The sequence below is a fragment of the Hyperolius riggenbachi genome, chromosome 3, assembly GCF_040937935.1.
Source record: "Hyperolius riggenbachi isolate aHypRig1 chromosome 3, aHypRig1.pri, whole genome shotgun sequence".
Lineage (NCBI taxonomy): Eukaryota > Metazoa > Chordata > Amphibia > Anura > Hyperoliidae > Hyperolius > Hyperolius riggenbachi.
The window spans coordinates 42,484,196-42,503,600 of record NC_090648.1 but is presented as its reverse complement, the minus strand read 5'-3'; the positions used below and the strand labels follow the sequence as shown (position 1 = coordinate 42,503,600).

The 19,405-nt window shown below is 45.6% G+C and overlaps 16 non-coding genes across 16 annotated transcripts; all 16 read left to right on the top strand.

Annotated features, from left to right (window-relative positions):
* The first annotated feature begins 5,424 nt into the window (after positions 1-5,424).
* Positions 5,425-5,506, top strand: TRNAS-GCU (transfer RNA serine (anticodon GCU)). Its single transcript has one exon. It is a non-coding gene; the product is annotated as a tRNA-Ser (tRNA).
* Positions 5,507-6,338: 832 nt separating this feature from the next.
* TRNAS-GCU (transfer RNA serine (anticodon GCU)) lies at positions 6,339-6,420 on the top strand. Its single transcript has one exon. It is a non-coding gene; the product is annotated as a tRNA-Ser (tRNA).
* An 832-nt stretch (positions 6,421-7,252) lies between these two features.
* Positions 7,253-7,334, top strand: TRNAS-GCU (transfer RNA serine (anticodon GCU)). The gene has a single exon. It is a non-coding gene; the product is annotated as a tRNA-Ser (tRNA).
* An 832-nt stretch (positions 7,335-8,166) lies between these two features.
* On the top strand, positions 8,167-8,248 carry TRNAS-GCU (transfer RNA serine (anticodon GCU)). The gene has a single exon. It is a non-coding gene; the product is annotated as a tRNA-Ser (tRNA).
* Positions 8,249-9,080: 832 nt separating this feature from the next.
* On the top strand, positions 9,081-9,162 carry TRNAS-GCU (transfer RNA serine (anticodon GCU)). Its single transcript has one exon. It is a non-coding gene; the product is annotated as a tRNA-Ser (tRNA).
* Positions 9,163-9,994: 832 nt separating this feature from the next.
* Positions 9,995-10,076, top strand: TRNAS-GCU (transfer RNA serine (anticodon GCU)). Its single transcript has one exon. It is a non-coding gene; the product is annotated as a tRNA-Ser (tRNA).
* An 832-nt stretch (positions 10,077-10,908) lies between these two features.
* On the top strand, positions 10,909-10,990 carry TRNAS-GCU (transfer RNA serine (anticodon GCU)). Its single transcript has one exon. It is a non-coding gene; the product is annotated as a tRNA-Ser (tRNA).
* Positions 10,991-11,822: 832 nt separating this feature from the next.
* TRNAS-GCU (transfer RNA serine (anticodon GCU)) lies at positions 11,823-11,904 on the top strand. Its single transcript has one exon. It is a non-coding gene; the product is annotated as a tRNA-Ser (tRNA).
* Positions 11,905-12,736: 832 nt separating this feature from the next.
* On the top strand, positions 12,737-12,818 carry TRNAS-GCU (transfer RNA serine (anticodon GCU)). The gene has a single exon. It is a non-coding gene; the product is annotated as a tRNA-Ser (tRNA).
* Positions 12,819-13,650: 832 nt separating this feature from the next.
* Positions 13,651-13,732, top strand: TRNAS-GCU (transfer RNA serine (anticodon GCU)). Its single transcript has one exon. It is a non-coding gene; the product is annotated as a tRNA-Ser (tRNA).
* An 832-nt stretch (positions 13,733-14,564) lies between these two features.
* Positions 14,565-14,646, top strand: TRNAS-GCU (transfer RNA serine (anticodon GCU)). The gene has a single exon. It is a non-coding gene; the product is annotated as a tRNA-Ser (tRNA).
* An 832-nt stretch (positions 14,647-15,478) lies between these two features.
* TRNAS-GCU (transfer RNA serine (anticodon GCU)) lies at positions 15,479-15,560 on the top strand. Its single transcript has one exon. It is a non-coding gene; the product is annotated as a tRNA-Ser (tRNA).
* An 832-nt stretch (positions 15,561-16,392) lies between these two features.
* TRNAS-GCU (transfer RNA serine (anticodon GCU)) lies at positions 16,393-16,474 on the top strand. The gene has a single exon. It is a non-coding gene; the product is annotated as a tRNA-Ser (tRNA).
* Positions 16,475-17,306: 832 nt separating this feature from the next.
* On the top strand, positions 17,307-17,388 carry TRNAS-GCU (transfer RNA serine (anticodon GCU)). Its single transcript has one exon. It is a non-coding gene; the product is annotated as a tRNA-Ser (tRNA).
* An 832-nt stretch (positions 17,389-18,220) lies between these two features.
* On the top strand, positions 18,221-18,302 carry TRNAS-GCU (transfer RNA serine (anticodon GCU)). The gene has a single exon. It is a non-coding gene; the product is annotated as a tRNA-Ser (tRNA).
* Positions 18,303-19,134: 832 nt separating this feature from the next.
* Positions 19,135-19,216, top strand: TRNAS-GCU (transfer RNA serine (anticodon GCU)). The gene has a single exon. It is a non-coding gene; the product is annotated as a tRNA-Ser (tRNA).
* The last annotated feature ends 189 nt before the right edge of the window (positions 19,217-19,405 follow it).

Genomic DNA, 19,405 nt, shown 5'->3' with positions numbered 1-19,405 from the left:
AAACTGTATAAAGGGAGGATCGCAACTGAGAGCCTGTATCTCTGAAACACGCCTTGCCGATGTGATCGCCGTCAGGAACACTATCTTCATTGTTAGGTTAACTAGCGTGCAGTTCTCCACCGGTTCAAACGGAGGACCCGTTAGTGCCTTCAGTACCAATGGTAGGTCCCACTGGGTGTACCAGTTCTTCTTAGGAGGTCTCATCTTAGTTACTGCTTGTATGAACTGGATCATAAGTGGTTCAGTAGCCCATCTCCTATGTGTTAAAGCAGAAATAGCGGATATTTGCGTTTTGATGGTACTTAGACTGAGGCCCAAATCCACGCCCCTCTGCAGAAACTCCAAAATAGCGGTTATCTGGATCTCACCCATCTGCAAGTTTTTTTCGTTCAAAAAGTTCACAAATCTTTCCCAAGTTCTATGGTATGAAAAATTGGTTGTCCCCTTTCTGGCTCTTAGTAAGGTATTGACCACTTCTGTAGAACATCCTAACTCTGTCAGCTTTCTCCTCTCAGTCTCCATGCCATCAAACTGAGGAGTTCCGGATGCGGATGGAAAACTCTGTTCTGTACGAGCAGGTCCGTCCGAATCGGTAACGGTATGGGAGGATCCTTCGTCAGTCTTTGCAGTAGAGGGAACCATGGTCTTCGGGGCCAGTATGGGAGTATTGCTAAGACTGTCGTCTGCTCCTGCTGGATCTTCTTCAGTACCCTGTGAATCATAGGAGTTGGAGGGAAGATATATGCTATCTTGAAATTCCATGGGACCGACAGTGCGTCCCACGCCTCCGCTTGCCGGAACTTGTATCTCGACAGAAATCTCCTGCACCTGGAGTTCCCCGGTGTCGCCATAAGATCTATCTGTGGCACTCCCCACTGTCCGCAGATCATCTCGAACACCTCTCTGTTGAGGCTCCATTCGTTGTGATCGATCCATTGTCGGCTTAGTGAGTCTGCTATGTGGTTCCTCACCCCAGGAATATGTACTGCTCGAAGATATTCCAGATTCTTCTGGGCCCATGACATAATAGGTTCCACCTCTCTTAATAGTGTACGGCTGCGTGTCCCTCCCTGGTTCTGGAGGTATGCGACCGCTGTTGTGTTGTCCATTCTGAATAGTACTCCCCTGTTTGTAATTTGTGGAGCAAAATGTGAGATTGCCTTGAACACCGCTCTCATTTCCAAAATGTTTGCTGGAACATTCTCTGGGTCGTTCTCCCATCTGCCCTGGGCGAGGCTGGACTCCAGATGAGCCCCCCAACCCCACCGACTTGCATCTGTCGTTATGATGATCGGTGGTGACGGTATTATTTCTTGATAATTGCAGAGGTTCGACTTGTTGCTCCACCAGAAGAGCTCGTCTCTCATTCGGGGAATGATCTCGATTTGCTGCTGGTAATCCGTGCCCGTCCACTGGTCCAGAAATCCTTTCTGGAAAGCACGCATGTTCCATCTTGCCCACTTTACCATTGGTATAGAGGCTGCGAAGGTTCCCAGTAGTGCCAAGCACTGTCTTGCCGAGATGTGTGTGACTCTCTGAACTCTTGACACCTTCGCCAGGATCACCTCCTGCTTGTCTGTGGGCAATCTCACCGCATTTGCAGCTGTATCTATCTCTGCTCCCAAAAACACAATCCTCTGTGTCGGTTTGAGTTTGCTTTTCTGCCAGTTCACGAGCCACCCGAATTTTTCTAAAGTTTGTAATAGTATTCGTCTGTGTTGTAACAGAATTAGTTCGGATGGTGCCACTAGTAGTATGTCGTCCAGATAGTGGTGGACGTGAAGACCTTGGCACCTGAGCAAAGCAATAATTGTGATCAGAATTTTCGTGAATGTTCTTGGGGCAGTGCAGATTCCGAATGGTAGAACTGTGAACTGGTAGTGTCTTTCTCCTATTGAAAACCTGAGGTATTTCTGAAATGTTCTGTGTATCGGTACATGTAGGTAAGCATCTGCCAAATCTATTGATAACATCCAGTCGTTTAATCTGATTGTTGGGATGATTGTCTGCAATGATTCCATCTTGAACTTTTCCTGTTGTATGTGTTCGTTTAGAAAGCGAAGATCCAAGACTGGGCGTAACTGTCCCGATTTTTTTGTGACAAAGAACAGCTGGGAGTAAAGACCTTGAAATTTTTGATTCTGTTCTAACCTTACCACTGCTTTCTTGCTCACCAATTCCTGCACATATTGGTATAGAATTTCGAGCTTCTCTGGCGTTCTCGGTATAGGTGTGGGTGTGAAATGTGGTAAGGTGGGTCTTTCCTTGAAGTTCCACGAATGACCCCACGCCAGTGTACCTATGACCCAGGGGTCCTTTATAGATTTTGCCCACAGACGTACAAACCTTTGGAGTCGTCCTCCCACCGACTCGCTGTGGGCAGGCCCAGCATCAGAAGGATTTTGCAGGCTGTGCACTAGAACTGGTTCCCTTCTGCTTATTGAACTTGGAAAGGTTAGGTTGTGTACTTTGCCAGTTTCTACGAAAGGACTGCGAAGGTCTGTTAGATCTATACTCCCTAAATCGATTCTGGAATGATCTTCTGTCATTGGGTCTAGTCTTCCTCTGGCGTCTTTCCTGGGGAAGGAGACCCGATTTACCTCCGGTCACTCTAGAGATGGCTTCGTCCATCTTTGGACCGAACAAGTTCTTGCCGTCATATGGGATCTTGCACCATGCAGTTTTTGAATTTGTGTCCGCTGCCCACGGCCGTAGCCACATTGCCCTCTTAGCTGTTACGATCTGTACAATTGCCCGGGTTGCTACTCTAATAATATCGATAGCAGCTTCACTTATATAGTCCGATGCTAACTTGAACTCCTCTAATGCCTTGATTAGGGTCTTGCGATCTACGTTATCTTGAATAGCGCCTTCTAGATTCTCCGTCCATACCTTTAGTGCGCGGGATACAGCCGTTAACGCTATAGCTGGTCTACAGACTGATCCCATTGAACTGTAAGCCCTCTTAAGCTCAGTATCTACCTTCCTTTCCAAAGGTTCCTTGAAGGATACTACATCTTCTAGGGGTAGGGTGACATGTTTTGCTAGTCTCATGACCGAAGCATCAACAGACGGTGGGCTATCCAGTTGTGCTATAATTTCACCCTCCATAGGATATAATTTCGAAAAGCGATTTGACATGGAAACCTTCCTCTCTGGTCTGGACCATTCGTCCTGAATCAGTTCAGAAACCTCCTCCATTACTGGAAACGCTATGGGTTTCTTTTTAAGGTGTGGGAAGTATCGCCGCCTTTTAGGTTGCGGTTCCTCTTCCTCCTCCCATTGTAAGGCTTGCCTCACGGCTTTAACAAAAGGAGTAACGAGGGCGAAATCAAATCCTACAGCTGGACCATCATCGTCCTCCGGCTGGTCAGGGTCTGAGTCACGTGTGTTTATTCTAGACGTATGGCCGTGTTCTGCTAAGGTCTGCTGTACAATCTGCTTCACAAGGCCTGTAAACTCTTCCGATGGTTCCTCCTCTATCGGAATGGAATAAAAACACTCTGAGCACACTAGCTTTCCCGGCATGCATCCCTTGCCGCAAGCCCAGCACTGTTTTTTTTTATTTCTGGCTCTTTTCTTGAACCTGGGGGTCTCTAGATGATCGGGTTTTACTGGATCTTGAAGAGCATCCGCGATTAGACGCAGATGGATTATCTTCAGGTTGGGAGGAACTGTATGGGAATAAACAGAAAAATAGATTTCTGTTAAAACCTGGAGTCCTCAATAGGGGAAAAAAATCTATTCTAACTAAAAACTACCGTGCCTCACCTATCATTATCTGGCTGATCTGTTTCGTAGGCAGCAGCCACCGAATCCATGTCTCAAAAAGTAGAATATTTCTACAAAACATATGAGAGACATAGTGGTGACTGAATAGCAGTATGGGAGAAAAAACAATACTAAAAAACAAAAAAAACAAAAAACCACATTGTTGTTTACACACCTTAATAAGTTTTGATGCAGAGCTGTACAGTGTAAAAAAGGTGCATAGATCGCAGCACAGCTCCAAAGACCTACAACAAACAAAAAATACACAATGTCATGTAGTATTTGACACAGTGCGGCCGGTCTACTCACAAAACTGCCGTCCTGTGTCACTCACCTAAGCCTGCTGTCTCAGTAGCTTGACTCCAGCGTCTGCACAGCACTCCGCAATGCTATGCGCTGTTACTGCACGCCGGGACGCTGGGCATTTAAGCTTCCTGCCCCTACGAAAACCGGAAGTGAAGCCGTGATGTCACTTCCTCCCGGAAGTTCCCTGCGCTCCGCAGTGGAACGCATAGATTTACTGCCGCTGCCCACTCCTGTACGGCGCTGCTTTACAGCGCGGCTGAGCCAACTCCTTCCCCCCAGAAAGACCAGCAGAAAGAGGGGGGGATCCCGACGCCTACACCTCTTTAAGGCGGACCAGCGGGGACTTCACGCAGAGGAGCTGCATGGATGGCTGCCAAGAAAGCAGCAGGTGAGGCAAACAAAAGAAAAAACAAAAACGAGCAAGATATAAAACAATAAACCTTCCTCACTAATAATCCTGGTGACAGTCCTGGAGGAGGACGAGAAAAAAAAGCAACCATTGGGGGGAGTGTTCAAAATTTATACTGACAGGTCCTGGAGGGGTCATAGGGCGGGACTAACCCCCGTAGTATGCTGACATTGGCATGGAAGGAAAAGTGTGTATGCCCTTTGCCAGATGACTATTGGGACACAGATTGTGTACATTTACACAATGCTTGTCTGCAGCATCATTCTTTCTCACAAAGTATGGGCCGTTCAGGGTTCAGACCTGCAACCCACAAATAGAAAATTCACCTCTGCAGCCTTAGCGGAGAAAATAAACAGTGCTTGTCTGGCTGCACGAAGAAAATAGTTTGTCTGTAGAAGGACAAGTGCCAAAAAGTGCTTCAGTCATACCTGATTTTCAAGTTGTAAACCTCCTGTCTGTGACTGGCAGGTGCCAGTGTGAGGCATAAGGTATAATGGGATTGGTAGGACAGTAAGAAGATGTGCCCTCGCCTCATGTTCATACTGGCTTGAGTCTCCCTAAAAGTAGAAGTAATCTGCATAGTTCAGCCCACAGTCTAGCTAAGTGACCCTAAATGGCAGATGTTAATTGTGGAAATGCTTGGCTGAAAGTTTGCAATGATTCCAAAAGATGTAAGCAAAGATGAAAAATACAGCATGGCGTGTTGATGGCATGGTGTAGAAGGCCCTTGTTTAGGTAGGTGTGCTCCAGTGGGATGATTAAGGTGTCCTCTGTCAGGCCTCTTGCAAATGATTTTTCTTGTGTGAGCAAAAGGTGCGCGTTCTTCTTTTCTGTCCAAAAAGTGCACTTTGCTATCCTGAAAAGATGAGCCGTGTTTTGCGCACAGGGCTTTGACCATGGCTGAAAAAATGATAGCGTTAGATGTCATGTTTTACTGAGACGAGGTGGCCGAGTGGTTAAGGCGATGGACTGCTAATCCATTGTGCTCTGCACGCATGGGTTCAAATCCCATCCTCGTCGATGGTGCACTTTTACAAACTAGTATCATACCCACCATCCAACTCGCCTGTCCTTGACGTCCATGTGATTGTGCATGGAAAAGTGTGTATGCCCTTTCCCCGATGACTATTGGGACACAGATTGTGTACATTTACACAATGCTTGTCTGCAGCATCATTCTTTCTCACAAAGTGTGGGCCGTTGGGGGTTCAGACCTGCAACCCACAAATAGAAAATTCACCTCTGCAGCCTTAGCGGAGAAAATAAACAGTGCTTGTCTGGCTGCACGAAGAAAATAGTTTGTCTGTAGAAGGACAAGTGCCAAAAAGTGCTTCAGTCATACCTGATTTTCAAGTTGTAAACCTCCTGTCTGTGACTGGCAGGTGCCAGTGTGAGGCATAAGGTATAATGGGATTGGTAGGACAGTAAGAAGATGTGCCCTCGCCTCATGTTCATACTGGCTTGAGTCTCCCTAAAAGTAGAAGTAATCTGCATAGTTCAGCCCACAGTCTAGCTAAGTGACCCTAAAAGGCAGATGTTAATTGTGGAAATGCTTGGCTGAAAGTTTGCAATGATTCCAAAAGATGTAAGCAAAGATGAAAAATACAGCATGGCGTGTTGATGGCATGGTGTAGAAGGCCCTTGTTTAGGTAGGTGTGCTCCAGTGGGGTGATTAAGGTGTCCTCTGTCAGGCCTCTTGCAAATGATTTTTCTTGTGTGAGCAAAAGGTGCGCGTTCTTCTTTTCTGTCCAAAAAGTGCACTTTGCTATCCTGAAAAGATGAGCCGTGTTTTGCGCACAGGGCTTTGACCAGAGCTGAAAAAATTATAGCGTTAGATGTCTTGTTTTACTGAGACGAGGTGGCTGAGTGGTTAAGGTGATGGACTGCTAATCCATTGTGCTCTGCACGCATGGGTTCAAATCCCATTCTCGTTGATGGTGCACTTTTAAAAACTAGTATCATACCCACCATCCAACTCGCCTGTCCTTGACGTCCATGTGGTTGTGCATGGATAAGTGTGTATGCCCTTTGCCAGATGACTATTGGGACACAGATTGTGTACATTTACACAATGCTTGTCTGCAGCATCATTCTTTCTCACAAAGTATGGGCCGTTCAGGGTTCAGACCTGCAACCCACAAATAGAAAATTCACCTCTGCAGCCTTAGCGGAGAAAATAAACAGTGCTTGTCTGGCTGCACGAAGAAAATAGTTTGTCTGTAGAAGGACAAGTGCCAAAAAGTGCTTCAGTCATACCTGATTTTCAAGTTGTAAACCTCCTGTCTGTGACTGGCAGGTGCCAGTGTGAGGCATAAGGTATAATGGGATTGGTAGGACAGTAAGAAGATGTGCCCTCGCCTCATGTTCATACTGGCTTGAGTCTCCCTAAAAGTAGAAGTAATCTGCATAGTTCAGCCCACAGTCTAGCTAAGTGACCCTAAATGGCAGATGTTAATTGTGGAAATGCTTGGCTGAAAGTTTGCAATGATTCCAAAAGATGTAAGCAAAGATGAAAAATACAGCATGGCGTGTTGATGGCATGGTGTAGAAGGCCCTTGTTTAGGTAGGTGTGCTCCAGTGGGATGATTAAGGTGTCCTCTGTCAGGCCTCTTGCAAATGATTTTTCTTGTGTGAGCAAAAGGTGCGCGTTCTTCTTTTCTGTCCAAAAAGTGCACTTTGCTATCCTGAAAAGATGAGCCGTGTTTTGCGCACAGGGCTTTGACCATAGCTGAAAAAATGATAGCGTTAGATGTCATGTTTTATTGAGACGAGGTGGCCGAGTGGTTAAGGCGATGGACTGCTAATCCATTGTGCTCTGCACGCATGGGTTCAAATCCCATCCTCGTCGATGGTGCACTTTTACAAACTAGTATCATACCCACCATCCAACTCGCCTGTCCTTGACGTCCATGTGGTTGTGCATGGATAAGTGTGTATGCCCTTTGCCCGATGACTATTGGGACACAGATTGTGTACATTTACACAATGCTTGTCTGCAGCATCATTCTTTCTCACAAAGTATGGGCCGTTCGGGGTTCAGACCTGCAACCCACAAATAGAAAATTCACCTCTGCAGCCTTAGCGGAGAAAATAAACAGTGCTTGTCTGGCTGCACGAAGAAAATAGTTTGTCTGTAGAAGGACAAGTGCCAAAAAGTGCTTCAGTCATACCTGATTTTCAAGTTGTAAACCTCCTGTCTGTGACTGGCAGGTGCCAGTGTGAGGCATAAGGTATAATGGGATTGGTAGGACAGTAAGAAGATGTGCCCTCGCCTCATGTTCATACTGGCTTGAGTCTCCCTAAAAGTAGAAGTAATCTGCATAGTTCAGCCCACAGTCTAGCTAAGTGACCCTAAAAGGCAGATGTTAATTGTGGAAATGCTTGGCTGAAAGTTTGCAATGATTCCAAAAGATGTAAGCAAAGATGAAAAATACAGCATGGCGTGTTGATGGCATGGTGTAGAAGGCCCTTGTTTAGGTAGGTGTGCTCCAGTGGGATGATTAAGGTGTCCTCTGTCAGGCCTCTTGCAAATGATTTTTCTTGTGTGAGCAAAAGGTGCGCGTTCTTCTTTTCTGTCCAAAAAGTGCACTTTGCTATCCTGAAAAGATGAGCCGTGTTTTGCGCACAGGGCTTTGACCATAGCTGAAAAAATGATAGCGTTAGATGTCATGTTTTACTGAGACGAGGTGGCCGAGTGGTTAAGGCGATGGGCTGCTAATCCATTGTGCTCTGCATGCATGGGTTCAAATCCCATCCTTGTTGATGGTGCACTTTTACAAACTAGTATCATACCCACCATCCAACTCGCCTGTCCTTGATGTCCATGTGGTTGTGCATGGATAAGTGTGTATGCCCTTTGCCCGATGACTATTGGGACACAGATTGTGTACATTTACACAATGCTTGTCTGCAGCATCATTCTTTCTCACAAAGTATGGGCCATTTGGGGTTCAGACCTGCAACCCACAAATAGAAAATTCACCTCTGCAGCCTTAGCGGAGAAAATAAACAGTGCTTGTCTGGCTGCACGAAGAAAATAGTTTGTCTGTAGAAGGACAAGTGCCAAAAAGTGCTTCAGTCATACCTGATTTTCAAGTTGTAAACCTCCTGTCTGTGACTGGCAGGTGCCAGTGTGAGGCATAAGGTATAATGGGATTGGTAGGACAGTAAGAAGATGTGCCCTCGCCTCATGTTCATACTGGCTTGAGTCTCCCTAAAAGTAGAAGTAATCTGCATAGTTCAGCCCACAGTCTAGTTAAGTGACCCTAAATGGCAGATGTTAATTGTGGAAATGCTTGGCTGAAAGTTTGCAATGATTCCAAAAGATGTAAGCAAAGATGAAAAATACAGCATGGCGTGTTGATGGCATGGTGTAGAAGGCCCTTGTTTAGGTAGGTGTGCTCCAGTGGGATGATTAAGGTGTCCGCTGTCAGGCCTCTTGCAAATGATTTTTCTTGTGTGAGCAAAAGGTGCGCGTTCTTCTTTTCTGTCCAAAAAGTGCACTTTGCTATCCTGAAAAGATGAGCCGTGTTTTGCGCACAGGGCTTTGACCAGAGCTTAAAAAATGATAGCGTTAGATGGCATGTTTTACTGAGACGAGGTGGCCGAGTGGTTAAGGCGATGGACTGCTAATCCATTGTGCTCTGCACGCATGGGTTCAAATCCCATCCTCGTCGATGGTGCACTTTTACAAACTAGTATCATACCCACCATCCAACTCGCCTGTCCTTGATGTCCATGTGGTTGTGCATGGATAAGTGTGTATGCCCTTTGCCCGATGACTATTGGGACACAGATTGTGTACATTTACACAATGCTTGTCTGCAGCATCATTCTTTCTCACAAAGTATGGGCCATTTGGGGTTCAGACCTGCAACCCACAAATAGAAAATTCACCTCTGCAGCCTTAGCGGAGAAAATAAACAGTGCTTGTCTGGCTGCACGAAGAAAATAGTTTGTCTGTAGAAGGACAAGTGCCAAAAAGTGCTTCAGTCATACCTGATTTTCAAGTTGTAAACCTCCTGTCTGTGACTGGCAGGTGCCAGTGTGAGGCATAAGGTATAATGGGATTGGTAGGACAGTAAGAAGATGTGCCCTCGCCTCATGTTCATACTGGCTTGAGTCTCCCTAAAAGTAGAAGTAATCTGCATAGTTCAGCCCACAGTCTAGCTAAGTGACCCTAAAAGGCAGATGTTAATTGTGGAAATGCTTGGCTGAAAGTTTGCAATGATTCCAAAAGATGTAAGCAAAGATGAAAAATACAGCATGGCGTGTTGATGGCATGGTGTAGAAGGCCCTTGTTTAGGTAGGTGTGCTCCAGTGGGGTGATTAAGGTGTCCTCTGTCAGGCCTCTTGCAAATGATTTTTCTTGTGTGAGCAAAAGGTGCGCGTTCTTCTTTTCTGTCCAAAAAGTGCACTTCGCTATCCTGAAAAGATGAGCCGTGTTTTGCGCACAGGGCTTTGACCAGAGCTGAAAAAATTATAGCGTTAGATGTCTTGTTTTACTGAGACGAGGTGGCTGAGTGGTTAAGGCGATGGACTGCTAAGCCATTGTGCTCTGCACGCATGGGTTCAAATCCCATTCTCGTTGATGGTGCACTTTTACAAACTAGTATCATACCCACCATCCAACTCGCCTGTCCTTGACGTCCATGTGGTTGTGCATGGATAAGTGTGTATGCCCTTTGCCAGATGACTATTGGGACACAGATTGTGTACATTTACACAATGCTTGTCTGCAGCATCATTCTTTCTCACAAAGTATGGGCCGTTCAGGGTTCAGACCTGCAACCCACAAATAGAAAATTCGCCTCTGCAGCCTTAGCGGAGAAAATAAACAGTGCTTGTCTGGCTGCACGAAGAAAATAGTTTGTCTGTAGAAGGACAAGTGCCAAAAAGTGCTTCAGTCATACCTGATTTTCAAGTTGTAAACCTCCTGTCTGTGACTGGCAGGTGCCAGTGTGAGGCATAAGGTATAATGGGATTGGTAGGACAGTAAGAAGATGTGCCCTCGCCTCATGTTCATACTGGCTTGAGTCTCCCTAAAAGTAGAAGTAATCTGCATAGTTCAGCCCACAGTCTAGTTAAGTGACCCTAAATGGCAGATGTTAATTGTGGAAATGCTTGGCTGAAAGTTTGCAATGATTCCAAAAGATGTAAGCAAAGATGAAAAATACAGCATGGCGTGTTGATGGCATGGTGTAGAAGGCCCTTGTTTAGGTAGGTGTGCTCCAGTGGGATGATTAAGGTGTCCGCTGTCAGGCCTCTTGCAAATGATTTTTCTTGTGTGAGCAAAAGGTGCGCGTTCTTCTTTTCTGTCCAAAAAGTGCACTTTGCTATCCTGAAAAGATGAGCCGTGTTTTGCGCACAGGGCTTTGACCAGAGCTTAAAAAATGATAGCGTTAGATGGCATGTTTTACTGAGACGAGGTGGCCGAGTGGTTAAGGCGATGGACTGCTAATCCATTGTGCTCTGCACGCATGGGTTCAAATCCCATCCTCGTCGATGGTGCACTTTTACAAACTAGTATCATACCCACCATCCAACTCGCCTGTCCTTGATGTCCATGTGGTTGTGCATGGATAAGTGTGTATGCCCTTTGCCCGATGACTATTGGGACACAGATTGTGTACATTTACACAATGCTTGTCTGCAGCATCATTCTTTCTCACAAAGTATGGGCCATTTGGGGTTCAGACCTGCAACCCACAAATAGAAAATTCACCTCTGCAGCCTTAGCGGAGAAAATAAACAGTGCTTGTCTGGCTGCACGAAGAAAATAGTTTGTCTGTAGAAGGACAAGTGCCAAAAAGTGCTTCAGTCATACCTGATTTTCAAGTTGTAAACCTCCTGTCTGTGACTGGCAGGTGCCAGTGTGAGGCATAAGGTATAATGGGATTGGTAGGACAGTAAGAAGATGTGCCCTCGCCTCATGTTCATACTGGCTTGAGTCTCCCTAAAAGTAGAAGTAATCTGCATAGTTCAGCCCACAGTCTAGCTAAGTGACCCTAAAAGGCAGATGTTAATTGTGGAAATGCTTGGCTGAAAGTTTGCAATGATTCCAAAAGATGTAAGCAAAGATGAAAAATACAGCATGGCGTGTTGATGGCATGGTGTAGAAGGCCCTTGTTTAGGTAGGTGTGCTCCAGTGGGGTGATTAAGGTGTCCTCTGTCAGGCCTCTTGCAAATGATTTTTCTTGTGTGAGCAAAAGGTGCGCGTTCTTCTTTTCTGTCCAAAAAGTGCACTTCGCTATCCTGAAAAGATGAGCCGTGTTTTGCGCACAGGGCTTTGACCAGAGCTGAAAAAATTATAGCGTTAGATGTCTTGTTTTACTGAGACGAGGTGGCTGAGTGGTTAAGGCGATGGACTGCTAAGCCATTGTGCTCTGCACGCATGGGTTCAAATCCCATTCTCGTTGATGGTGCACTTTTACAAACTAGTATCATACCCACCATCCAACTCGCCTGTCCTTGACGTCCATGTGGTTGTGCATGGATAAGTGTGTATGCCCTTTGCCAGATGACTATTGGGACACAGATTGTGTACATTTACACAATGCTTGTCTGCAGCATCATTCTTTCTCACAAAGTATGGGCCGTTCAGGGTTCAGACCTGCAACCCACAAATAGAAAATTCGCCTCTGCAGCCTTAGCGGAGAAAATAAACAGTGCTTGTCTGGCTGCACGAAGAAAATAGTTTGTCTGTAGAAGGACAAGTGCCAAAAAGTGCTTCAGTCATACCTGATTTTCAAGTTGTAAACCTCCTGTCTGTGACTGGCAGGTGCCAGTGTGAGGCATAAGGTATAATGGGATTGGTAGGACAGTAAGAAGATGTGCCCTCGCCTCATGTTCATACTGGCTTGAGTCTCCCTAAAAGTAGAAGTAATCTGCATAGTTCAGCCCACAGTCTAGCTAAGTGACCCTAAAAGGCAGATGTTAATTGTGGAAATGCTTGGCTGAAAGTTTGCAATGATTCCAAAAGATGTAAGCAAAGATGAAAAATACAGCATGGCGTGTTGATGGCATGGTGTAGAAGGCCCTTGTTTAGGTAGGTGTGCTCCAGTGGGATGATTAAGGTGTCCTCTGTCAGGCCTCTTGAAAATGATTTTTCTTGTGTGAGCAAAAGGTGCGCGTTCTTCTTTTCTGTCCAAAAAGTGCACTTTGCTATCCTGAAAAGATGAGCCGTGTTTTGCGCCCAGGGCTTTGACCAGAGCTGAAAAAATCATAGCGTTAGATGTCATGTTTTACTGAGACGAGGTGGCCGAGTGGTTAAGGCGATGGACTGCTAATCCATTGTGCTCTGCACGCATGGGTTCAAATCCCATCCTCGTCGATGGTGCACTTTTACAAACTAGTATCATACCCACCATCCAACTCGCCTGTCCTTGACGTCCATGTGGTTGTGCATGGAAAAGTGTGTATGCCCTTTGCCCGATGACTATTGGGACACAGATTGTGTACATTTACACAATGCTTGTCTGCAGCATCATTCTTTCTCACAAAGTATGGGCCGTTCGGGGTTCAGACCTGCAACCCACAAATAGAAAATTCACCTCTGCAGCCTTAGCGGAGAAAATAAACAGTGCTTGTCTGGCTGCACGAAGAAAATAGTTTGTCTGTAGAAGGACAAGTGCCAAAAAGTGCTTCAGTCATACCTGATTTTCAAGTTGTAAACCTCCTGTCTGTGACTGGCAGGTGCCAGTGTGAGGCATAAGGTATAATGGGATTGGTAGGACAGTAAGAAGATGTGCCCTCGCCTCATGTTCATACTGGCTTGAGTCTCCCTAAAAGTAGAAGTAATCTGCATAGTTCAGCCCACAGTCTAGCTAAGTGACCCTAAAAGGCAGATGTTAATTGTGGAAATGCTTGGCTGAAAGTTTGCAATGATTCCAAAAGATGTAAGCAAAGATGAAAAATACAGCATGGCGTGTTGATGGCATGGTGTAGAAGGCCCTTGTTTAGGTAGGTGTGCTCCAGTGGGATGATTAAGGTGTCCGCTGTCAGGCCTCTTGCAAATGATTTTTCTTGTGTGATCAAAAGGTGCGCGTTCTTCTTTTCTGTCCAAAAAGTGCACTTTGCTATCCTGAAAAGATGAGCCGTGTTTTGCGCACAGGGCTTTGACCAGAGCTGAAAAAATGATAGCGTTAGATGTCATGTTTTACTGAGACGAGGGGGCCGAGTGGTTAAGGCGATGGACTGCTAATCCATTGTGCTCTGCACGCATGGGTTCAAATCCCATCCTCGTCGATGGTGCATTTTTACAAACTAGTATCATACCCACCATCCAACTCGCCTGTTCTTGATGTCCATGTGGTTGTGCATGGATAAGTGTGTATGCCCTTTGCCCGATGACTATTGGGACACAGATTGTGTACATTTACACAATGCTTGTCTGCAGCATCATTCTTTCTCACAAAGTATGGGCCATTTGGGGTTCAGACCTGCAACCCACAAATAGAAAATTCACCTCTGCAGCCTTAGCGGAGAAAATAAACAGTGCTTGTCTGGCTGCACGAAGAAAATAGTTTGTCTGTAGAAGGACAAGTGCCAAAAAGTGCTTCAGTCATACCTGATTTTCAAGTTGTAAACCTCCTGTCTGTGACTGGCAGGTGCCAGTGTGAGGCATAAGGTATAATGGGATTGGTAGGACAGTAAGAAGATGTGCCCTCGCCTCATGTTCATACTGGCTTGAGTCTCCCTAAAAGTAGAAGTAATCTGCATAGTTCAGCCCACAGTCTAGCTAAGTGACCCTAAAAGGCAGATGTTAATTGTGGAAATGCTTGGCTGAAAGTTTGCAATGATTCCAAAAGATGTAAGCAAAGATGAAAAATACAGCATGGCGTGTTGATGGCATGGTGTAGAAGGCCCTTGTTTAGGTAGGTGTGCTCCAGTGGGATGATTAAGGTGTCCTCTGTCAGGCCTCTTGAAAATGATTTTTCTTGTGTGAGCAAAAGGTGCGCGTTCTTCTTTTCTGTCCAAAAAGTGCACTTTGCTATCCTGAAAAGATGAGCCGTGTTTTGCGCCCAGGGCTTTGACCATAGCTGAAAAAATGATAGCGTTAGAGGTCATGTTTTACAGAGACGAGGTGGCCGAGTGGTTAAGGCGATGGACTGCTAATCCATTGTGCACTGCACGCATGGGTTCAAATCCCATCCTCGTCGATGGTGCACTTTTACAAACTAGTATCATACCCACCATCCAACTCGCCTGTCCTTGACGTCCATGTGGTTGTGCATGGATAAGTGTGTATGCCTTTTGCCCGATGACTATTGGGACACAGATTGTGTACATTTACACAATGCTTGTCTGCAGCATCATTCTTTCTCACAAAGTATGGGCCATTTGGGGTTCAGACCTGCAACCCACAAATATAAAATTCACCTCTGCAGCCTTAGCGGAGAAAATAAACAGTGCTTGTCTGGCTGCACGAAGAAAATAGTTTGTCTGTAGAAGGACAAGTGCCAAAAAGTGCTTCAGTCATACCTGATTTTCAAGTTGTAAACCTCCTGTCTGTGACTGGCAGGTGCCAGTGTGAGGCATAAGGTATAATGGGATTGGTAGGACAGTAAGAAGATGTGCCCTCGCCTCATGTTCATACTGGCTTGAGTCTCCCTAAAAGTAGAAGTAATCTGCATAGTTCAGCCCACAGTCTAGCTAAGTGACCCTAAATGGCAGATGTTAATTGTGGAAATGCTTGGCTGAAAGTTTGCAATGATTCCAAAAGATGTAAGCAAAGATGAAAAATACAGCATGGCGTGTTGATGGCATGGTGTAGAAGGCCCTTGTTTAGGTAGGTGTGCTCCAGTGGGGTGATTAAGGTGTCCTCTGTCAGGCCTCTTGCAAATGATTTTTCTTGTGTGAGCAAAAGGTGCGCGTTCTTCTTTTCTGTCCAAAAAGTGCACTTTGCTATCCTGAAAAGATGAGCCGTGTTTTGCGCACAGGGCTTTGGCCATAGCTGAAAAAATGATAGCGTTAGATGTCATGTTTTATTGAGACGAGGTGGCCGAGTGGTTAAGGCGATGGACTGCTAATCCATTGTGCTCTGCACGCATGGGTTCAAATCCCATCCTCGTCGATGGTGCACTTTTACAAACTAGTATCATACCCACCATCCAACTCGCCTGTCCTTGACGTCCATGTGGTTGTGCATGGATAAGTGTGTATGCCCTTTGCCCGATGACTATTGGGACACAGATTGTGTACATTTACACAATGCTTGTCTGCAGCATCATTCTTTCTCACAAAGTATGGGCCGTTCGGGGTTCAGACCTGCAACCCACAAATAGAAAATTCACCTCTGCAGCCTTAGCGGAGAAAATAAACAGTGCTTGTCTGGCTGCACGAAGAAAATAGTTTGTCTGTAGAAGGACAAGTGCCAAAAAGTGCTTCAGTCATACCTGATTTTCAAGTTGTAAACCTCCTGTCTGTGACTGGCAGGTGCCAGTGTGAGGCATAAGGTATAATGGGATTGGTAGGACAGTAAGAAGATGTGCCCTCGCCTCATGTTCATACTGGCTTGAGTCTCCCTAAAAGTAGAAGTAATCTGCATAGTTCAGCCCACAGTCTAGCTAAGTGACCCTAAAAGGCAGATGTTAATTGTGGAAATGCTTGGCTGAAAGTTTGCAATGATTCCAAAAGATGTAAGCAAAGATGAAAAATACAGCATGGCGTGTTGATGGCATGGTGTAGAAGGCCCTTGTTTAGGTAGGTGTGCTCCAGTGGGATGATTAAGGTGTCCGCTGTCAGGCCTCTTGCAAATGATTTTTCTTGTGTGAGCAAAAGGTGCGCGTTCTTCTTTTCTGTCCAAAAAGTGCACTTTGCTATGCTGAAAAGATGAGCCGTGTTTTGCGCACAGGGCTTTGACCAGAGCTGAAAAAATGATAGCGTTAGATGTCATGTTTTACTGAGACGAGGTGGCCGAGTGGTTAAGGCGATGGACTGCTAATCCATTGTGCTCTGCACGCATGGGTTCAAATCCCATCCTCGTCGATGGTGCATTTTTACAAACTAGTATCATACCCACCATCCAACTCGCCTGTTCTTGATGTCCATGTGGTTGTGCATGGATAAGTGTGTATGCCCTTTGCCCGATGACTATTGGGACACAGATTGTGTACATTTACACAATGCTTGTCTGCAGCATCATTCTTTCTCACAAAGTATGGGCCATTTGGGGTTCAGACCTGCAACCCACAAATAGAAAATTCACCTCTGCAGCCTTAGCGGAGAAAATAAACAGTGCTTGTCTGGCTGCACGAAGAAAATAGTTTGTCTGTAGAAGGACAAGTGCCAAAAAGTGCTTCAGTCATACCTGATTTTCAAGTTGTAAACCTCCTGTCTGTGACTGGCAGGTGCCAGTGTGAGGCATAAGGTATAATGGGATTGGTAGGACAGTAAGAAGATGTGCCCTCGCCTCATGTTCATACTGGCTTGAGTCTCCCTAAAAGTAGAAGTAATCTGCATAGTTCAGCCCACAGTCTAGCTAAGTGACCCTAAATGGCAGATGTTAATTGTGGAAATGCTTGGCTGAAAGTTTGCAATGATTCCAAAAGATGTAAGCAAAGATGAAAAATACAGCATGGCGTGTTGATGGCATGGTGTAGAAGGCCCTTGTTTAGGTAGGTGTGCTCCAGTGGGGTGATTAAGGTGTCCTCTGTCAGGCCTCTTGCAAATGATTTTTCTTGTGTGAGCAAAAGGTGCGCGTTCTTCTTTTCTGTCCAAAAAGTGCACTTTGCTATCCTGAAAAGATGAGCCATGTTTTGCGCACAGGGCTTTGACCAGAGCTGAAAAAATGATAGCGTTAGATGTCATGTTTTATTGAGACGAGGTGGCCGAGTGGTTAAGGCGATGGACTGCTAATCCATTGTGCTCTGCACGCATGGGTTCAAATCCCATCCTCGTCGATGGTGCACTTTTACAAACTAGTATCATACCCACCATCCAACTCGCCTGTCCTTGACGTCCATGTGGTTGTGCATGGATAAGTGTGTATGCCCTTTGCCCGATGACTATTGGGACACAGATTGTGTACATTTACACAATGCTTGTCTGCAGCATCATTCTTTCTCACAAAGTATGGGCCGTTCGGGGTTCAGACCTGCAACCCACAAATAGAAAATTCACCTCTGCAGCCTTAGCGGAGAAAATAAACAGTGCTTGTCTGGCTGCACGAAGAAAATAGTTTGTCTGTAGAAGGACAAGTGCCAAAAAGTGCTTCAGTCATACCTGATTTTCAAGTTGTAAACCTCCTGTCTGTGACTGGCAGGTGCCAGTGTGAGGCATAAGGTATAATGGGATTGGTAGGACAGTAAGAAGATGTGCCCTCGCCTCATGTTCATACTGGCTTGAGTCTCCCTAAAAGTAGAAGTAATCTGCATAGTTCAGCCCACAGTCTAGCTAAGTGACCCTAAAAGGCAGATGTTAATTGTGGAAATGCTTGGCTGAAAGTTTGCAATGATTCCAAAAGATGTAAGCAAAGATGAAAAATACAGCATGGCGTGTTGATGGCATGGTGTAGAAGGCCCTTGTTTAGGTAGGTGTGCTCCAGTGGGATGATTAAGGTGTCCGCTGTCAGGCCTGTTGCAAATGATTTTTCTTGTGTGAGTAAAAGGTGCGCGTTCTTCTTTTCTGTCCAAAAAGTGCACTTTGCTATCCTGAAAAGATGAGCCGTGTTTTGCGCACAGGGCTTTGACCAGAGCTGAAAAAATGATAGCGTTAGATGTCATGTTTTACTGAGACGAGGTGGCCGAGTGGTTAAGGCGATGGACTGCTAATCCATTGTGCTCTGCACGCATGGGTTCAAATCCCATCCTCGTCGATGGTGCACTTTTACAAACTAGTATCATACCCACCATCCAACTCGCCTGTTCTTGATGTCCATGTGGTTGTGCATGGATAAGTGTGTATGCCCTTTGCCCGATGACTATTGGGACACAGATTGTGTACATTTACACAATGCTTGTCTGCAGCATCATTCTTTCTCACAAAGTATGGGCCATTTGGGGTTCAGACCTGCAACCCACAAATAGAAAATTCACCTCTGCAGCCTTAGCGGAGAAAATAAACAGTGCTTGTCTGGCTGCACGAAGAAAATAGTTTGTCTGTAGAAGGACAAGTGCCAAAAAGTGCTTCAGTCATACCTGATTTTCAAGTTGTAAACCTCCTGTCTGTGACTGGCAGGTGCCAGTGTGAGGCATAAGGTATAATGGGATTGGTAGGACAGTAAGAAGATGTGCCCTCGCCTCATGTTCATACTGGCTTGAGTCTCCCTAAAAGTAGAAGTAATCTGCATAGTTCAGCCCACAGTCTAGCTAAGTGACCCTAAATGGCAGATGTTAATTGTGGAAATGCTTGGCTGAAAGTTTGCAATGATTCCAAAAGATGTAAGCAAAGATGAAAAATACAGCATGGCGTGTTGATGGCATGGTGTAGAAGGCCCTTGTTTAGGTAGGTGTGCTCCAGTGGGGTGATTAAGGTGTCCTCTGTCAGGCCTCTTGCAAATGATTTTTCTTGTGTGAGCAAAAGGTGCGCGTTCTTCTTTTCTGTCCAAAAAGTGCACTTTGCTATCCTGAAAAGATGAGCCGTGTTTTGCGCACAGGGCTTTGACCAGAGCTGAAAAAATGATAGCGTTAGATGTCATGTTTTATTGAGATGAGGTGGCCGAGTGGTTAAGGCGATGGACTGCTAATCCATTGTGCTCTGCACGCATGGGTTCAAATCCCATCCTCGTCGATGGTCCACTTTTACAAACTAGTATCATACCCACCATCCAACTCGCCTGTCCTTGACGTCCATGTGGTTGTGCATGGATAAGTGTGTATGCCCTTTGCCCGATGACTATTGGGACACAGATTGTGTACATTTACACAATGCTTGTCTGCAGCATCATTCTTTCTCACAAAGTATGGGCCATTCGGGGTT